Below are 16,387 nucleotides of genomic sequence, written 5' to 3'. Positions count from 1 at the left end.
TCGCAATAAATTTAATTTAATTATCGCGTTGATTTCCCACAATTCTCCAAGGCCCGGTTCGGTCCCGCTGACCAAAACCCTTTCAGCTTTGTTTCCTGATCTCCGCACATAACACCGCACTGTCCGCCGCACAGACCTATATATATGGTAGATGCTGTAAAATCTTGTCGCAGTAACGTGACTTTTACCCACTCCGAAAAGAGTATGTTCAAGTCGTAAATTTGATCGTCAATACAGCCACGATAGCAAGCGTAGAAGAGATTTCTTGGCTCGTATAAGTGGCTTTCCGATCGCAGAAGCGATATCTACTAATACATAGACCGTATATTCCGATCAGAGGTCGATGTCAGGTCTAGATCCACCCCCTCACGAACAGTATACATTTTTGTCGTTGTATTTTCACTGTTATAACATCATCATTCGCCACCTACCTTAGGAACGAGAATATTTTTCATTTTCCTCTTTACTAACGTATGACAATAGGTTTTTCGAACAAACTGTACGTACAGGGTACTTTTTCCCCTACCCCTAACTTTTTTCAAACAGAGATAGAGCATTGTAACAATAGACGGGCGGGATCCAAAATTCTGCTATTACGACAATTCGGAATTTCGAAATTTGCGGGTATTTGGTTTTCAGAATTTTGGTCTTTTTAAGGTTTGAACCTTGCAGTATAAAATTTCACATCGCGTGATAATTTTCGACATGTAATCCACCCGTGATCCTCGGCAATCAATTTTCTCAGTTAGAAATAACAACGATATAAACCCCTCCGCGTTCACCTTTACGTACGTGTCGTTTCCGTTAAGCCTTAGATTTCCCACCAGACGTTGCGCAAAACCCGTTGGGTGTGCTTTCTCCAACCGATGTAGCACCACCTCTGTCGAAATTCCCTTCCAAAGTCGTTTCAGGCTATATTAAAGGGAAAGAAAAAAAATCAGAAAAGAAAAAACGGAACATGAGAACGAAAATCTCACGTAGGTAATTACCTTCATTGATTAATACAGTCTGTAGCATACGTGGCTGTAATAATGAGAATGTATTTTTCCCAGTGGGAGCGGACGGGTCGAGTAAAATTTCGAAAAAAAATTCAACGTGCATCGAATTGCAATTTTGGCCTCAAGTTTCTTTTAATTTTCTTGTCTTCAGAATGATATTGGACGCATTTTTAAACTTTCTCAACACATCTGATGGGTACATTGAGGGACAATTATTCCAAATATAATTATTATACGTAGCTGTACAGTTCAATTTGACTCCTAACACGTAGGTAGAATGAAATTGCAAATCTTTCGTCCTGTGGATCTGTATAAAAATTCCAGAGCTATTCGTAACCCTCTAATCATTTTAATTCTACCCCTATGCAAAATTCTCTGTTATGAATGGTTGAATTTCTCGCAGGGCGTATCACGATTCTCCATCCTGGTTTTTCCGTTGATCTTTTTTTTTTACATAGCTGCGAAAAGAAAAATGAAAAAAAGGGGGGGGGGGGGGGACGTAATTGCAATGATAATAAAAACTGACAATTACTGTGGCAAATTTTTTTCTTTCTGTCTTTTTATCCGCGACTGCTTATGGCGTCGCCTCGTCACGACGCTCGGCGTCGCCGCCGCGCCGTTACGTACAGCTGATGGCGTAAACGGTTACTGTTAACTACGCTCACGCCGCGCGGTTGTTAAACTCTTTAATCGCTTACACATATCCCGTGACACTCCCTCGCACGCGTGTAGATAAAGTCTATATTACCCTCGTGTTAACCACTGCCAGCAACGTTGCGACGCGGCCTCGACGCTACGGTAGTAAAGGTCTATGGGTATTATAGGTACGCTCTCCGTGCAGTCGCAAGGGATCAAATAAAAGCGACACCCCTTCGCTTTAAAACTCTATTCACCCTCTATTCACCGTTAAAAGCGCTCAATCGTTGTCCACTTGTTTGCCGTGAGATTGTTTATTTAATTTCTTTCGTTCCATGCAGAATCACGTCAGTTGGGATAAAAACGCGATCGTCGACCGAGGGAAAAAACACGGAATCCCTGCTTATCAAATCAATTTTTTTTATTCTCCTCACCCGCAATTTTCATCTTTCAACTCTTATTCGCTCCAGGCGAGGCTTTATTCTGTCTCCACTTTATCCCCGTGCCAATCTTTCGCGATAAAACCGAGAATATGGAAAAACGACGATGAAGTTTCCGCGTGCTTTATAATAGTTGGAAAAATTCCCTTTGTCAAATGTCGCGGAGAGTAGTTTCTTCTGCGAATAATATCCACGTGTATTATAGGTATTTTAAATGGAGGAAAGTACGTTGAAACTCGCTCGAAACAAGACCACTTCACCCGAGTTAATAATGAATTTCATCAATGTTAATGATAATCGAAGTGAAATGAAATGAAATTAATGAATTGAAAAACTTCAAGCTCTGCTTAGGCAAGGATACGGGAAGAAACGTAGTATGTGCTTTCACAATTATTAATTATCTATATCTACGGACCATTAACAATTACTATAATCAATCACTAAGACGCTCGCCAATTGTCTGATATCCTTATTCGTTTGCAGTCCACTGTACCTTTGAACATTAAGACACTTTTCTTACCGGATGAAAAATATTCAAACATCCGTCGGTAATTCATTTCCAAACTCTAGAGTGTTGCTGAAACTTGCGTCCGCCATGCTGCAGAACTTCGCAATTCTGTCCCCGTAGTTTTCCCAGATCCAGCAATCGCTGGATATCCCGCGGTACTCGTGGACAACGCGTTCATTCCAATTTAATCCTAATTCAAGGTAACCGAGGCTGGGAAACAGCTGAAGTCAGTTAGTGCACGGGTGGACAGGTAATCGTGAATCAGCATGATAATGGTGCTCGGGGATTGTGTTTGCGAGATAAGCTGCAATTTACGATTTACGGGAATTGGTGGACTCTGTCGGGGATGGTAGGGATGGGAGGGTGGAAGGGTGGGGGAGGAGGAGATTACCACGTTCTTATATCCAGTCGCCGGCTGCAGGTTCCGCGAATAATCCCACCGAGATCTCGAGGAAATAATAATGATAATATCGCTTGTTATGATGGAAGTGAGTATAGATGATACATTTTTGCGGTAGGTGCGCAGGTTTTTCTACCTTGTTATAGGGGTATGTTCTGTTATACGTAAAAGGGGGGATTCTGGTTTCTTTTAGCGATATAAATTCACCCGTTAAATTTACCCTGTCCGCCGTTGGAAAAAGAAATTTCTGGCATTATGCCAGAAGCGTAATTATCATAGTCGCTTAGAAATCAAGGCTCTCTCTCTCTCTTTCGCTCTGTAAATGAGAATTTCTTGGGGTACCTCGCCTCGCCTCGCCTCGCTTCGTGTGCTTCCTTGCGCCTTTAATTTAGAGCCGAGAAATGACGACGAGAAAAATAACCCAATTATCTTGTTTAAAGGTGCGTTTGTCTCAGCCCCAGCCGGAGAGCTAGAGAGAGATTCGGCGTGGATAGAAGAGATGTAATTTGTTTCAGCTTTGGCAAAAACGAGGTAAAAGAAGAAAGGTTAAAAAAAAAAAAAAAACTCCAAGATGGAAAAACCACTTTGATTTATTACACAGCGCAGATATTTTCCTGCAAGTGGTCTTAATTAATCGGATTAATTATTGCGTCAGAAATTCTGCAGCTTGGCATTCGCTTAACATGCATAGCTAATGTCCAGCCGATCCATTTTCCTCGTCCCCTCCTTAATATTTTCTTCTCAACCTCAACTCCTCCCTTATTCCTTATTCGGGTTCTGTCAGGCGAAAGATTTTCCATTTGTTACGATACGGCCGTGAAGTTATACATGAGGCGATTAGGAAGAGATATAAGCAGGGTATAACTTATGTGGAAAAATTTTTCCACTCAACGCTGAAGCTTCCTCCGGATTCACCTTTTAGGTGCCCGGAACTTTCGTCCGTGAAATAGATGCCAGGAGAAATGCAACCAGCGAGCCGGTTTCCAGTATCCCGGGTGTGGGTAGACAGTTCTGGGAAGATGGTAAGATATATTAGACGGCCAACGATGTAAAACTGATTTAAATTTTACCTCTAGCCCGGAGCTGCTGCCGCTTTTGCCTGCATTCAACCAAACTCTCGGAAAAATTCTAATATTTCGATGCAGAGCGGGAAATTTCAAATCCGACAATTTACGCTCAGCCCCAGCGGTGCTCCGGTTTATCCGGATATCCGTCAAACTAAGGACATCCGTAACTCTCGCTGCTGTCGAAACCTCGGAGCTTTCCGATACTCAAAACGCTGTTACTCGTCGAATTTTATTCCACGCAAAAAATACCTGATATAAAGCGTGACTCATTTTTTTTTTTTTTTTTTTTTTTTTTTTTTTTGCTGTGTAACCACAATGTAAATGCACCCTTTACATCCTTCAAAATTGATGAAACGTTTCCGATTCCTGGGGACCTGTAGGATGTCGTTGAATTCGGTAATGGTAATTCAGATATTTTCTTTAATCATTTGCGTGGGTATTATTGGTCTTCGTCACTGATTTTTTTTTCTTCTCTTTCCGTCCCGCACGAATAAACGATTCTCGCGGTGATAATATATTACAATAACAATACTTTATAAGGAAAACAGGCAATCAAGAAGTCCCCGTTTTGAAGCTCTTCCTCGGTGAGAACGGCGTGGGTTAGGTACACAAAAAGTACAAATTTCAACCCGCGAAACGACAAATCAAATTTTCGCACAGAGACCGTGGCTCCAGCAACCGGGCTAGAAGCCGTTTCCATTGTTGCTTTTTATATGCAAAGCAGGGGTAAATTATAGTCGGAGAAAGGAACGAGAACGCGGCCTCCGAGGCGGACGGGAGAGAGAAAAGAGAGAGGGAGAGAGGGAGAGAGGGAGAGAGAGATTCGGGGGAGGAGGAAGCGACCATTGTAGTCCTCGCTGACCGGAGGCATCATTGTACCCAACTACCCAGAGCCTCGTGGATGGCCTCCATTTAAATGTATTTTCCCGAAACGTCGTTTCGTCGTCGAAGCGGAATGAGAAGGGGACGCGGAACGGCGGTACTTCGGGACGGGATCTGACTTAGTGACTTTTGTTTGCTCCGCGGTGTGCGTTATACCGCTTACACCATATCAACATATCTACTTCCGTTTCTGTATATCCACAGTTTGGTTTCTCTCCATCTACTAAGTGCAGCAGCAGGAAGAGCTAGACGAGCGGCGATGGAGCCGCGAGTAGAAGTGAAGGTGGAGACTAGCTTCTCCAGACACAGAGCAAACCATCTCCTCCCCCTACCCCTCCGCCTAGGCTGTTTCGCCAGGGCGAGAAATGATAACCTCAAACTTTGATGAGGTAACCTCCATCCGGCGCTTTCTTTGTAGTACTTCAAATTCGTTCTCTTCAAGATTGCAGTTAGAAATTTATGTATAACTTTCGTACCGCTGAGGTGAAAAAATTGTTTCGATTAAACGGAGCACCCTGTAACGGGGTGGAACTTTTTCGTTACACGTATCAATTCGCGCCAGGGATTTTACGACCCTCGGATATCAATGTCCGGCCATAGACGCATCTATACGATGTGGTTTCAGAGGTTGAAACGCGAAACGAGAACCGCGATGCTCGCCTCCCATGGCATAGCAGGTGGTGGGTGAAAAGCGCGATTCACCCCGTTCACCCCATCGCCGAATTTCACCTTCGCTCGTCATCCGCCATCCCCCACTGGTGCCATTAGCCAATTTCCATATCGTACTCACGCGCCGCCTCTGTTGACTTTCATCCGCCTAACAACGTTCACGTGTGTACTTTCGTTGCACCCCGCTGCTGTCTGCGTTACGCGGGCGATAAATCGAACCGGTTCAACCGGTCCGACGACGGGGTGTAATTAGTGCTCACGGCATTATCGCACTGGGCGAACAAATCCAGGGGAATGTGTTTGAGTTGTGGATAATTCTGTCGTTAGTCGGCGTTCATCGTGAAAGACAGAAACTCGACGGTGAGGCGATCTGGTGACGAACTTCTGACCGAACGAGCTTTATCGGGTATATGTATGCAGCGTAGCGACGCGCGACGTGGCGAAAGGCGTTAATGCAGTTCCGAATTACGTCGTTTGTCAGGTAAAGTTCTATTTGCTTAACCAGCGAGGTTCCCGGTCCGAAAACCGGCTGAGAGCACACGTGAAGGAAAGACGTCGATTGAAGGTATCGTTAATGGATTTCACGTTTATGTACACAAGCCGGGGGGGGTTGGTTGCGGAGTGCGCGGAACCGCGGCCGCAGTGCCGAATGGATCGGTGATTGAGGTGTCGTTGACGGCGTCCCCACCCCCGCAGCGAGGGGGAGGAAGGGGTACTTTACCGTTCGCGCGACATGCCGCAAGATCTATCAGACACGCTTGGTTTACCCCGGGACGTTATTTCGCTCCTGACGCACATACCCAGGTGGCGGGATAGCCCATATATTTTCGAGCTCTGGTGCTTGACACTTTTCGAATTCTATCAGCCGCCGCGGCGCTGAACATTACGGAACATAAAACCCTTCGAAGAACCTTACGTGCTGTCGAGATTTCAACTCCGAGACTGCAACGACACCCTCGTTCCTGGTCCGCGTCCAATTAAATCGTAGAATGTTAACTATTTCCCAACTGAATAATCAACGTTCAACCCTCCCGGCGATCTCTCGACTCGATATATCTACCACCCTGAAAGCGCGCACCTACGACCCACCTGTAACCGAGCAACGATAACTGGCTTTTGAATAGCTCGACTGGCTGCAATGCCTCCGGTTCTCCTCGTCCCATCACATAAGGTAGTAAATTTGACTTTGTCATCTGAACGTGTCATTGCGTCGCGATAAGCCCGGCGTTGCGCGGTATTTGCGGGGGTGTGAAATACGAGGGGAGGGAGAATCGTAACGATGCAGTAAAAGGACGCGTTTCGATACAGATGTACTGTATCCATATACATTTACGGGACACCCCTCGTCCACGATGCCGGTTTCATATCGGGAAGCACGTATTTTCGTCCGCTGAAAATTTTCATCCCCTGATGCTAATGCGCAACGCTTCGCAGTGACTTTTTGCAATTTTTTCTGCTCAAGCTCGTGCTTAGCGACCATTTAATACGAGTAATACGGAGTGCCAACATTTTGAGAACCTAAATACCGCGCGCATTGCACATCCCTGATGCTTAGATGGATCCGGCAGATAAGCTCGACGGATATTTACGAACACTGCAATTTGTCAGGGATTAAATCTTCCGTATACATGCATATTGTATACATACATAGCTGTGTAAATACTTGTACAAAACACGCTCGTGCAGTCGTGGTCTAAGGAGTATGAGGAATGCGAGGTGTTTCCGTTGTTTGTGTAACAGCGAAATAATATAACAACAATGGTAATAATAATAATACTGATTGTAACAATAAATTATACTCGAGTCAAATTTAACACGGCTGTGATTCATCTCTCGTTTCATACAGTAATAAAATACGTCAGGATTAAATATGACGTAGGTGTGCGATTCCATGAAAACATAATATTTCGGAGTGCGAAATGTATAAAGCGCGGGGAATATCGCGGAACAGGAAGCAGACGGCAGAGCTCGTTCCTGGTAGCAATTCGCAGCGAATGATATGGTTTTTCACCGGGCGAATGATGATATGACTGCTGGAAATCCTCGGCGCACTGCCTTCACGCAAATGGTATGAACAGGGTAAATATTAACTCTACCGAGCTGGGTGTCTACCTGACGGTAGTCGGCAAATGCAATCTCCACACTGGAATCCATCGCCCATCACATAGATTTCACCGTATAGTTCAGATCCGTCGGTATATAACAGGAATCTAGTAATAATGCTCAGTCGTATTACCGATTATTTACTCTAGACGATGGAGTTTATGGCTTCTGTGAAATCGGTTGTTATATAGAAAAGGACGGTTTAAACATGCTCTCTCGGTTTATACGCTATCGCTTTTCTTTGCCGCGGTCTTGGTTATTCACGTGTGAACAAGAACGTGAACCGAATCTGCATTATTCATCCTTCGGTAATAAGTGGTGTGTGTTTGAAGCGATGAGAAACGTGTATATTGTATGATGTGATGATGTGTCTTTACTGCGGATGGCTGGTTCTAGTTGTAACGTTAGAAACTAAAGCTTCCGAGTCCTACAAGCTGCCAGGAATTCAAGTAATCTCTAAAAAATAAAGCGTTGCAGAACCCAGGTACCAGAATTGTCATCAATTTGGACAACAGCCGTGCCTATGCGATGACTCTTCTTCTGTTTCGTTATATCTTACGCGGGAACATTCTGTTGGAGGGTGATTCAATTTTCAGCCCAATCTAAAGGTTATGCCTCAATCAAGAAATCATTCGCGAAGGAAATAATTAACTTTTCATAGTGGCTACTTCAATGTTGCAAAGACTGACGTATTCATGTGATCTTGAGAAGTCGAATCAACACAACCCAATGGAAGTTGGCATGGTCTTCCGATTTAAACCATAACGATTCCTCCAACTGAGCAGCCATCTGGATTTATTAAAAAAACCACGGGGAAGCACGTGTCACCCTGAAGAATCGGAGCGTTTGATATATGATCCATATGACCGTAGTTATGAACCATTTAGAAGAGACGCTGTTAGCGTGGACCGCATTGTCCCACTCTGGATTGAAATTCAATCTTCAAATTCTCGCTATTTAACTCTATACCAATGAAATCAAGATCGAGTTGCGCGTTTAACTTCGACAGGATAATTCCATCATTCGATTTCACAGCTCACGCTTCTCTTGATGAATAATAAACCAGTCTACGAAAGGGTCTGTCTGCTCGCCAACCTGCACAGGAAGCACGAGAATAATCAAATTTGGCCAGAGGTCCGAGGGTGAGCTGATATGTGGATTTCGGCAAACGTCCATAATTTACACACACATCGTGACCACTCGAGATATTTGCATGTTCGATCACGCGAAAAGGTGGCACGGTTCTACCTTCGCGAGAAAATGATTCAGGCAGTCCTTGTCCGAGGACTATCGCTCTTCTCGTAGATAAGGAGTGGAAAGACATTCCACATTCGAATGTCTGTGCAGCATATTGTGTTCCTCGTATAAATTTTATCCGCACATGCACATGCAACTATTGATGCGCTCTGCGTTCTGCACTGAGATTTGCATACCCGGAATGAAGGTGCGTCGCACTTATACCCAGCTGGTCATCGGTGTCGGTATGTTTCATTTTCTTTTTCACCCTTATTTACTTATCAAAACGAACGTCGTCGAGGTATCAAAGTTTGCGCAGGTAGGGCCGACCTGTTGAGCAAACCTGGAGTCGGAGGCCCGACCTGTTGATTATGGATTCCTAATAACGTTCCTCGTCCGTATTTATCCATCGCAAGCTCTCCTCGTTCGCCAAACCTCCCTACGGCAAAGTTCAAAGGTTTAATGAATTTCCTGCGTATATACGTACGTAGGTATATACCTACGTATACGCGCATAGGTATGTACAAGTAGGCGGAAGAAGAGGGGGCGAGGATTCCATCTCGACAGTACGGATTATCAATTAAATGCAAATCCCCAAGCAAGGTAATATCCCAGGAATAGAGTGTTTTTCCGCTCTCGGCTTCTCGACCTCTTGAATGAAAAGGGGAAAGCGAGTTCCTCGAGTCGCCTCGCCATCCTGCCATGACAAAGAACCTGCGTGCTTGCCTCTGGCCGACAATAGCGACAACGACACTGACAAGAACGGAAAGAAACAACGCGGCGAAGGTGTTGCGCCGTGGTGTGGCTACTATAAGTGTGTTGTGTGGCGACCCGCGTGTGACGTGCTCTGCCTACTGCGCCGCGGCCTTTAAGTAAAGGGAAACATTAATCTGGGTGACGTTGAACGCCAGGGCGAGGCTGTCAGCTGTGAGTGACGCGCTTGCCTGCTTCTCTTTTCTCGTCCACCCTCCCCCTCTCCCTCTCCCTCACCCTTATCCTCGTCTCTCCTTCTTGTCCTGCTAACCCTAAACCGACGTCACCCCTTCATGGCACCCCGCTATATTATCAATGCGCAGCCTTGGCTTTCCTTTCGTCGCCTTCCATTGTCTCGGGACTTTATTTTCCCAGGGGTTCTCTACTTTGATAATTGCGTTCCTCTACAATTTTCGGATCATAATTGCGAGAGAGCACGGACGAAGTAACGGTGTGTGCTGAAGGCGCTACGTAGAAAATTGTTGGAAATTGTTCTGTATTATGTTGAGATTTGGGGGCGGTGATGAAATCGCTTCTGTGAAATACGTGGAACCTTCTGAACCTCCTTAACAACTTGGTACACGCAATCAGATTTCATTTCGTTTTTTTTTTTTTTTTTTTTTTTTTTTTTTTGTCTTCTCAAATGTAAACTGGAAATAGACTTTGCAGAAAACAAAGAGACAAACAAATAATATGAATTTATCCAAATCGCGGTACGTGGATGATAATTAAACAGAGGCAATGCACCTGCAGGGCTGATTGTTTGCATCGGAGATGGAATAATCATCTCGGATCTCATTAATATCAAATTATCATTCACTAAGTAGCGAATTCGTACAGACTCATAAACAGAATTTGATTGTAAATCAATGGGTATCAAATGAACCCAAAGTTGTTATTACCGTGCAGTCGGTGGCATGTAATTACCGTACTTAATCGCAAACAAATCAGCGTGTTGATCGCCGTTTTGTCATAACACAAACAGAGCGTCGTTGCTGGTTTACGGCGAAAGTTATTCGACAGAACCCCATACGCTAGACTTCCCTCTCTGTTTACAATCAACTATTGTCCCGGGGTGACCTCGAGGCTCGATTAACTGATACCCACAGTCAAAACTTTTGTGTTAGTCAGTACACCGCGAACCGTCGCCTAGTTCGGTCAGTCTAAGTACCTTTAGGTGTGCGTGCATATGTATATTCATCCGTACATACATACCCAGTTGATAGTGAGTGATTCGCATATTCAAGTGGTGGTGGTGGTGGTTGGTGGTGGTCTTCCTGGATCACGATGTCGGGGTGCCGATGTGAGGAAAGGAAACTCGTCAAGGAAGCAGGCCTGCCTGTAAGTAATCAAAACTTGTAAACATGCATAATTAAAATGGTTTCGATGGAATTATATGCACATATATAACCGTAATAACAAGCATTTCAACGCCAAAATGTGAGCGAACGAATGTACTTTCACAGCATGATAGTGAAGCTCGTTTTTAAGTTAATTATTTTATTATGAAATCTTCCATCTTCCACTTGAAGGTGTGCAAATACTTTGCCTACAGCCTAAACTATATCTACGCGTACTTCCGTGTCTCTCGACCACAAACAGTCTTGCCGCTTGTACCTCACGTCATTCGCGGAGGATTAGTATCTCGTGGAAATTAATTGGAAAGTATTTTCATTCGGAGTGATTTACTTGCTGAGCCAACGTGTATTTCTAAAAAGTTTTTAGAAAGAGTTTGACGAGAACTATTATTTGGTTGCTTGGATTACGGGTGGGTTTTAAAACCTCGAATTTATTATGGAAAGTTTATACCCGGAGTTCTGATCTTGAATGTTCAACGAAGGATTCCCGAGTCTTTTGCACACTTTATTCTGGCGCTTTGTGCAAGGATAAAGAGGGGACGATGAAATGTTTTTGAGAATTTGAATGAAGTAGGTCGGCGGAGGATAAATAGGCGCAAGGTACGAACCGTCGAGGATTATACGACGTTAGTAGCTAATTTAGTCTAAACATGAAAAGAGAATCAAAGGAAGAAAGGGAAAAACGTATTTCACTAACGCAACACGCCCAGCATACGCCGCTTGCACACCACGTCGGCATGAACGTGAAGATTACATTACTCTGGCTACTTTGAAGTATAGTGAAATGCACTCAACCTAATTTGTACACGTCTGGAATTTTATTTCAATGGGAAAAATTCAACCTCTTCCAACCGCAGCGCACGCGGAGCGATGTTTCTAAGCTTTAAGCTGCCTTTCGAGTTCTCATACTCTCTCTCTCTCTCTCTCTTCTCCACCCGCATGACACTTTTCGACTCTCCTTCACTACCCATTTCCTTCGTTTATTGCTTTTGCCTTTTAGAATATATTCCCATAAAATACCGCTTATTCACTTCCTTCATGCACGCAGAGTATATTATACATTATATACATTTTCCGTTCTGAAACGATTGAAGTGTTTTTCCACCGTTGAATTTATACACGTGCATACTTGAAATACATCTTACTCCTGTTAGCCACCTTCCCACCTTCCCACTCGATCAACGAGATCGCGTATCACGCATTTTTTCTACTCTTTTCCTCAAATCGCATTTGGTAAAACAGGAAAGCTTCGAGGCAGCGAAACCGTTACGGAGGTAAAAAATCAATTCAACCAAATCCAATCACTTCATACAGTCTTGTCGCGGTCCCCGCGCAGTATTATTACATCTATCACCTCAACATCCCTCTTTCCACCTATACATTTATCTTCCACATTCCACTCATCTGTTTCATTGCACACCAGATCCTCCACTCCCTCGTCAAACTCGTACATTGCAGAGATCTTAACGATATTTTCATCGCATGAACAAATATGGCCTCTATGGATGTACGCGGCAATCTCTCTTTTCCCTGTTTCAAAAAAATGTTTAATCTTTAGTCGAACCATTCTTCTCCGTTCATCGCTCTCGTGTGGTTTTATATCCGATGAGACACCATCGACTAGCTAAAACTGTTTCCACTCACTTTTATTATATCGTATATAAAAGACTAGAAGCCCGTTGCAGCTCCGCTTGTCAATATTTTCAAATATTTCAAAATTCTACAGCATAACTTCCCTCTATCTGTAAGATTCTAGTCAGCGTTCGTACAAGCGTGTGATCACATTCCGACTTACAAATATCATCATATCTCCAAAACTATTGGTCGCGTTGTAACGCAATATTGCTCAAAACCTGGACACACGTTGTAACTGTCAACTAAAAAAAAAAAGAATCCAAACTGGTTCAGTAGTTCTGGAGTTGTAAGCGATCATACGGACCGACTAACAGAGAGTCGTTGAGTTTTATGTATCTAGAGAATTGATCAAACGTTCCCTGGTTTAGGCACAGCTAAAATAACGTAACGTAAGACGATCCGGAGTCTCATAGCTCAACCTCTCAACCCCTGACCTCTCAGTAAGCCTGAAAGCCTAAACCGAAACCTCAACTCCTTGCCATTCTATTCTGCCCAAATACACGAGCTTTATAATCAACTGTTATTGCTTTCATGGTAATGAATCGTACAGGATCCGAAAGGGCAGGGGGGGGGGGGGGGGTGAAAATCTAATTAAAACCAGATTCTGGTTGACAATGAGAGAAGTATACATGCATCGGACTAGGCTGACCAGCTGGCTTATATTGGATTAGAATCTGTATCAAGCTTGCTATTGTGTCCGGAGGCAAGATTAGAACACTTTAAACTCCAGAGTGTCGGATAAGTATTTGGCCAACATTTGGGCGACGATCGCTGTTATTTTGCGCTTTCTTTCGATTTCACCAAAATTACGAAACTAGTGCTTGACAATTCAGCGTCACAGAAACAGGTTCCGATCTTATTAGCTCTCTGAACGCGAGGTGAATCCGCGAAAATCAAGGCTTGCGAATATCTCGAAGTGTGTGAGAAATAAAAAAAAAAAACTTTGACAATGCTTGTCTATCCATTCTGGTATTGTTTTACCGTGTGTATTTATTGTTGACGACACTTAAGAGTGCGGTGCAAAGTTAAAAGTGGAAAGAAAGTCGCGGGTAGGTATGTCTTACGAAAAAATAATGAAAACTAAGCGATTATTTAGCCAGACATAATTACTCGATGTCGTTTTTAAGCGGCGTACATAAATGTAGATAAAGGTCCACACAGTCTACTGCTAGTTGTAATAGTAAAAATTTATACAATTAAATATAAAAGTCTCCCTGAGATAATTAGGAGAATCATTATTATTGTAAAGGACAATTTAAAAATAATTGCTCTTGTCTCTGCCCGGCGTTGCACTTTCCACCCTCGCTATACTGGCTCTGCTGTTCGAATCATCACCCCAACCTCGACTCGACGAGGCGCAATTGTCTCTCTATGAAATTGAAAAGCGGCGCGGCTCCGGTAAAACGATGAAAAAAAAAGTATGTGTGTATAATATCTATATTACCGTATATATGTATATATGTAGGTATATATGTACATTTATTTCCACCAACTTTTTAATAATTGAACCTCCGAGAACCGCGAACTTTTATTTTATTATTCAACTAGCTTTAATTCACGTCCGTCATTGTAGAACTAACTTGAACCAATAACGCGATAATTGTGAAAATGAAATAATTCTTTTACTAGATTGTTGAAATAATAATAACGATACTTTACGAATTCAGTGCATAACGCCGGATACCGAAGTTCTCTATAACCATTTTGCTAATTAATCCGAGGCTTTAAATAAGAAGACGAAATGAATTCCGCGGCTCCAACAACTGCTCGAGATCCTAAAATTATACAGTTTTTCTATAAATACATGCGCAGAGTCGACTGCAGGCGCCAAGATTTTAGACGGACAGGTGTACAGCGATTTACGTAACCTCACGAAAGAGACGGGTGTAAATTTAAAAAACACTTTTAGTCGCACTACGCTCTTGAACAGACCGTGCAAAACTTGTCGAACATACTACCGCTACCATTTATCGCTACTCAAATAAAAATTGCAAAACGTCATGTATATACAGCTCATACGTCACAATATCATTTACCCATATTTCACAAACGATAATGTCACCTCGCACTTAACATATTTTGACACCATTTGTCGTTCCGTTTCCGTCCTCTTGCTTCGAGAGCTGCGTTACAATCACCACACACTATGCCATATTTCTTCTTTCCTCTTTTCTTTGGAGGGGTGAAAAAACTCGAAGGGTCTTGATTTGTGTGAATTCCGAAGTTGAACGTGACATCTAGATGACGATTATCGATGTGTGGTCTAATGTCAACTACAGCTGGTTGAAGGGGACCAAATGCCTCAACCGTGCTATATATTTGACCCGTGTTCAACCAGCTAAGCTTAACATTACGCGTAATATCAGCATCCCTTGTTGATGTCTGGACTCTTTTCCGTCTATTGGTTTTCTTCGTTTGGTCAAGATTCCTTTTGCTGTTCGAATGTTTATTGTTAACGCTCGAACTCTTCCCAAAGCTGTGATGTCGAGTCCGGTAGTAAACGCCAATTCGCAATATGACAATATTCGAGTTTTATTGCGGTCTTGAGGTCGTTGGCATTTCGCGCAATGGTCAGTCACTCTCACGTACCCTTTTCGCTGCTCGTCACTTCCTTCTCCGGCACCTGAATGCTACTGGGTCACGAGCAAAGCTCAAAGCACAAGTGAATAGTTTCAGTGTATACAATAGGTGTGCAGATGAAACGTAAAGCTTGAAGAATTTGTCGAGAAAAATTTGCTAAATTCACAAAATGGCACGGATTAACGAGGACTGAGTTTCTCTTTAGTTTACTTTGGCTCGTTAAGGTTCCGCAAGGTCTGAATTGGCGTATTGACTGAACGGAAAGCATTAAGCTTGTAACAATACAGTCGCTTCATGTCGTTACAAAGGTTTGAAAGTCTTTGTTCTGTTAGGGCTAAAGTGGTGCTTGGAATTTACTGATCGTTTCTTCTTTTACGGTGAAGAAGGGTGAATTCAATTTGATCAAACTAGATGAAATTCAATTAGACTTTAGACAGACGTGGCGGAGAAAAAGAGAGATGGGAAAGTGGATAGGGCCAAGAATTTGCTGGGGGCGAGGAGACGAAGGAGGAGAAGAAACCCATTGAATCAGACGAGGACGCGCACCAGAGTTTTACTACATTTCGACGCAAGTCGCGTTTAAAGAGGAACTCTGTCTATTTCGAGCTCTCAAAGATATGTCGGTAACGCGAGACCACCGTGTTAAATATATCTCTAGAGTCCCAAACTATCACGCCAGTCGTGTTCTCCTCATTTATGCATACTTTGCGACGACGAATGTATGAATATAGAGAGCCAAGGCGCGTACTCCGGGGGCATATTTTTCTCTCAGTTCAAGATGACGAAAGAGAAAAATAAAAAGACGGTAAAAAATGAAAAGGAAATGTAGTGACGACGATTAATGGGAGGAGAAGAATTGTTGCTATCTTTACCTTGTTGATTAATCAGGAGCTGCAGCAGAACCGACAGACGATCGGATCACTCGACTAGTATCGATGACGTTAACGGTTTATCACTCTACACGCACTTCTTTCTACCATTCTCTCTGTCCCCGATGATCTACTTCTATCTCGTCGGTTCAACGGTGACCTCCAAACGTTCTCTCTTGCCAATCGCCAATTCATTGTCGCGATTTGTTCACAATGATGAAAAATTTTCACTGTCGAGTCATTTAGTCACCTC

The 16,387-nt window shown here is 43.3% G+C and overlaps 1 protein-coding gene and 1 long non-coding RNA gene across 4 annotated transcripts in view; one reads left to right on the top strand and one right to left on the bottom strand.

Moving 5' to 3' along the window:
• Window positions 1-16,387, top strand: part of LOC124406022 (E3 ubiquitin-protein ligase MIB1) — a 240,064-nt gene that overhangs the window by 146,243 nt on the left and 77,434 nt on the right. The window lies entirely within an intron of this gene.
• LOC124406026 lies at window positions 72-10,944 on the bottom strand. Its single transcript, XR_006929149.1, has 4 exons — window positions 10,908-10,944; window positions 9,137-9,378; window positions 793-912; window positions 72-136 (listed from the first exon to the last, which is right to left on the bottom strand). It is a non-coding gene; the product is annotated as an uncharacterized LOC124406026 (long non-coding RNA).

This window comes from Diprion similis, chromosome 4 (genome assembly GCF_021155765.1).
Source record: "Diprion similis isolate iyDipSimi1 chromosome 4, iyDipSimi1.1, whole genome shotgun sequence".
NCBI lineage: Eukaryota > Metazoa > Arthropoda > Insecta > Hymenoptera > Diprionidae > Diprion > Diprion similis.
This window is presented reverse-complemented; position numbering and strand designations above follow the sequence as displayed.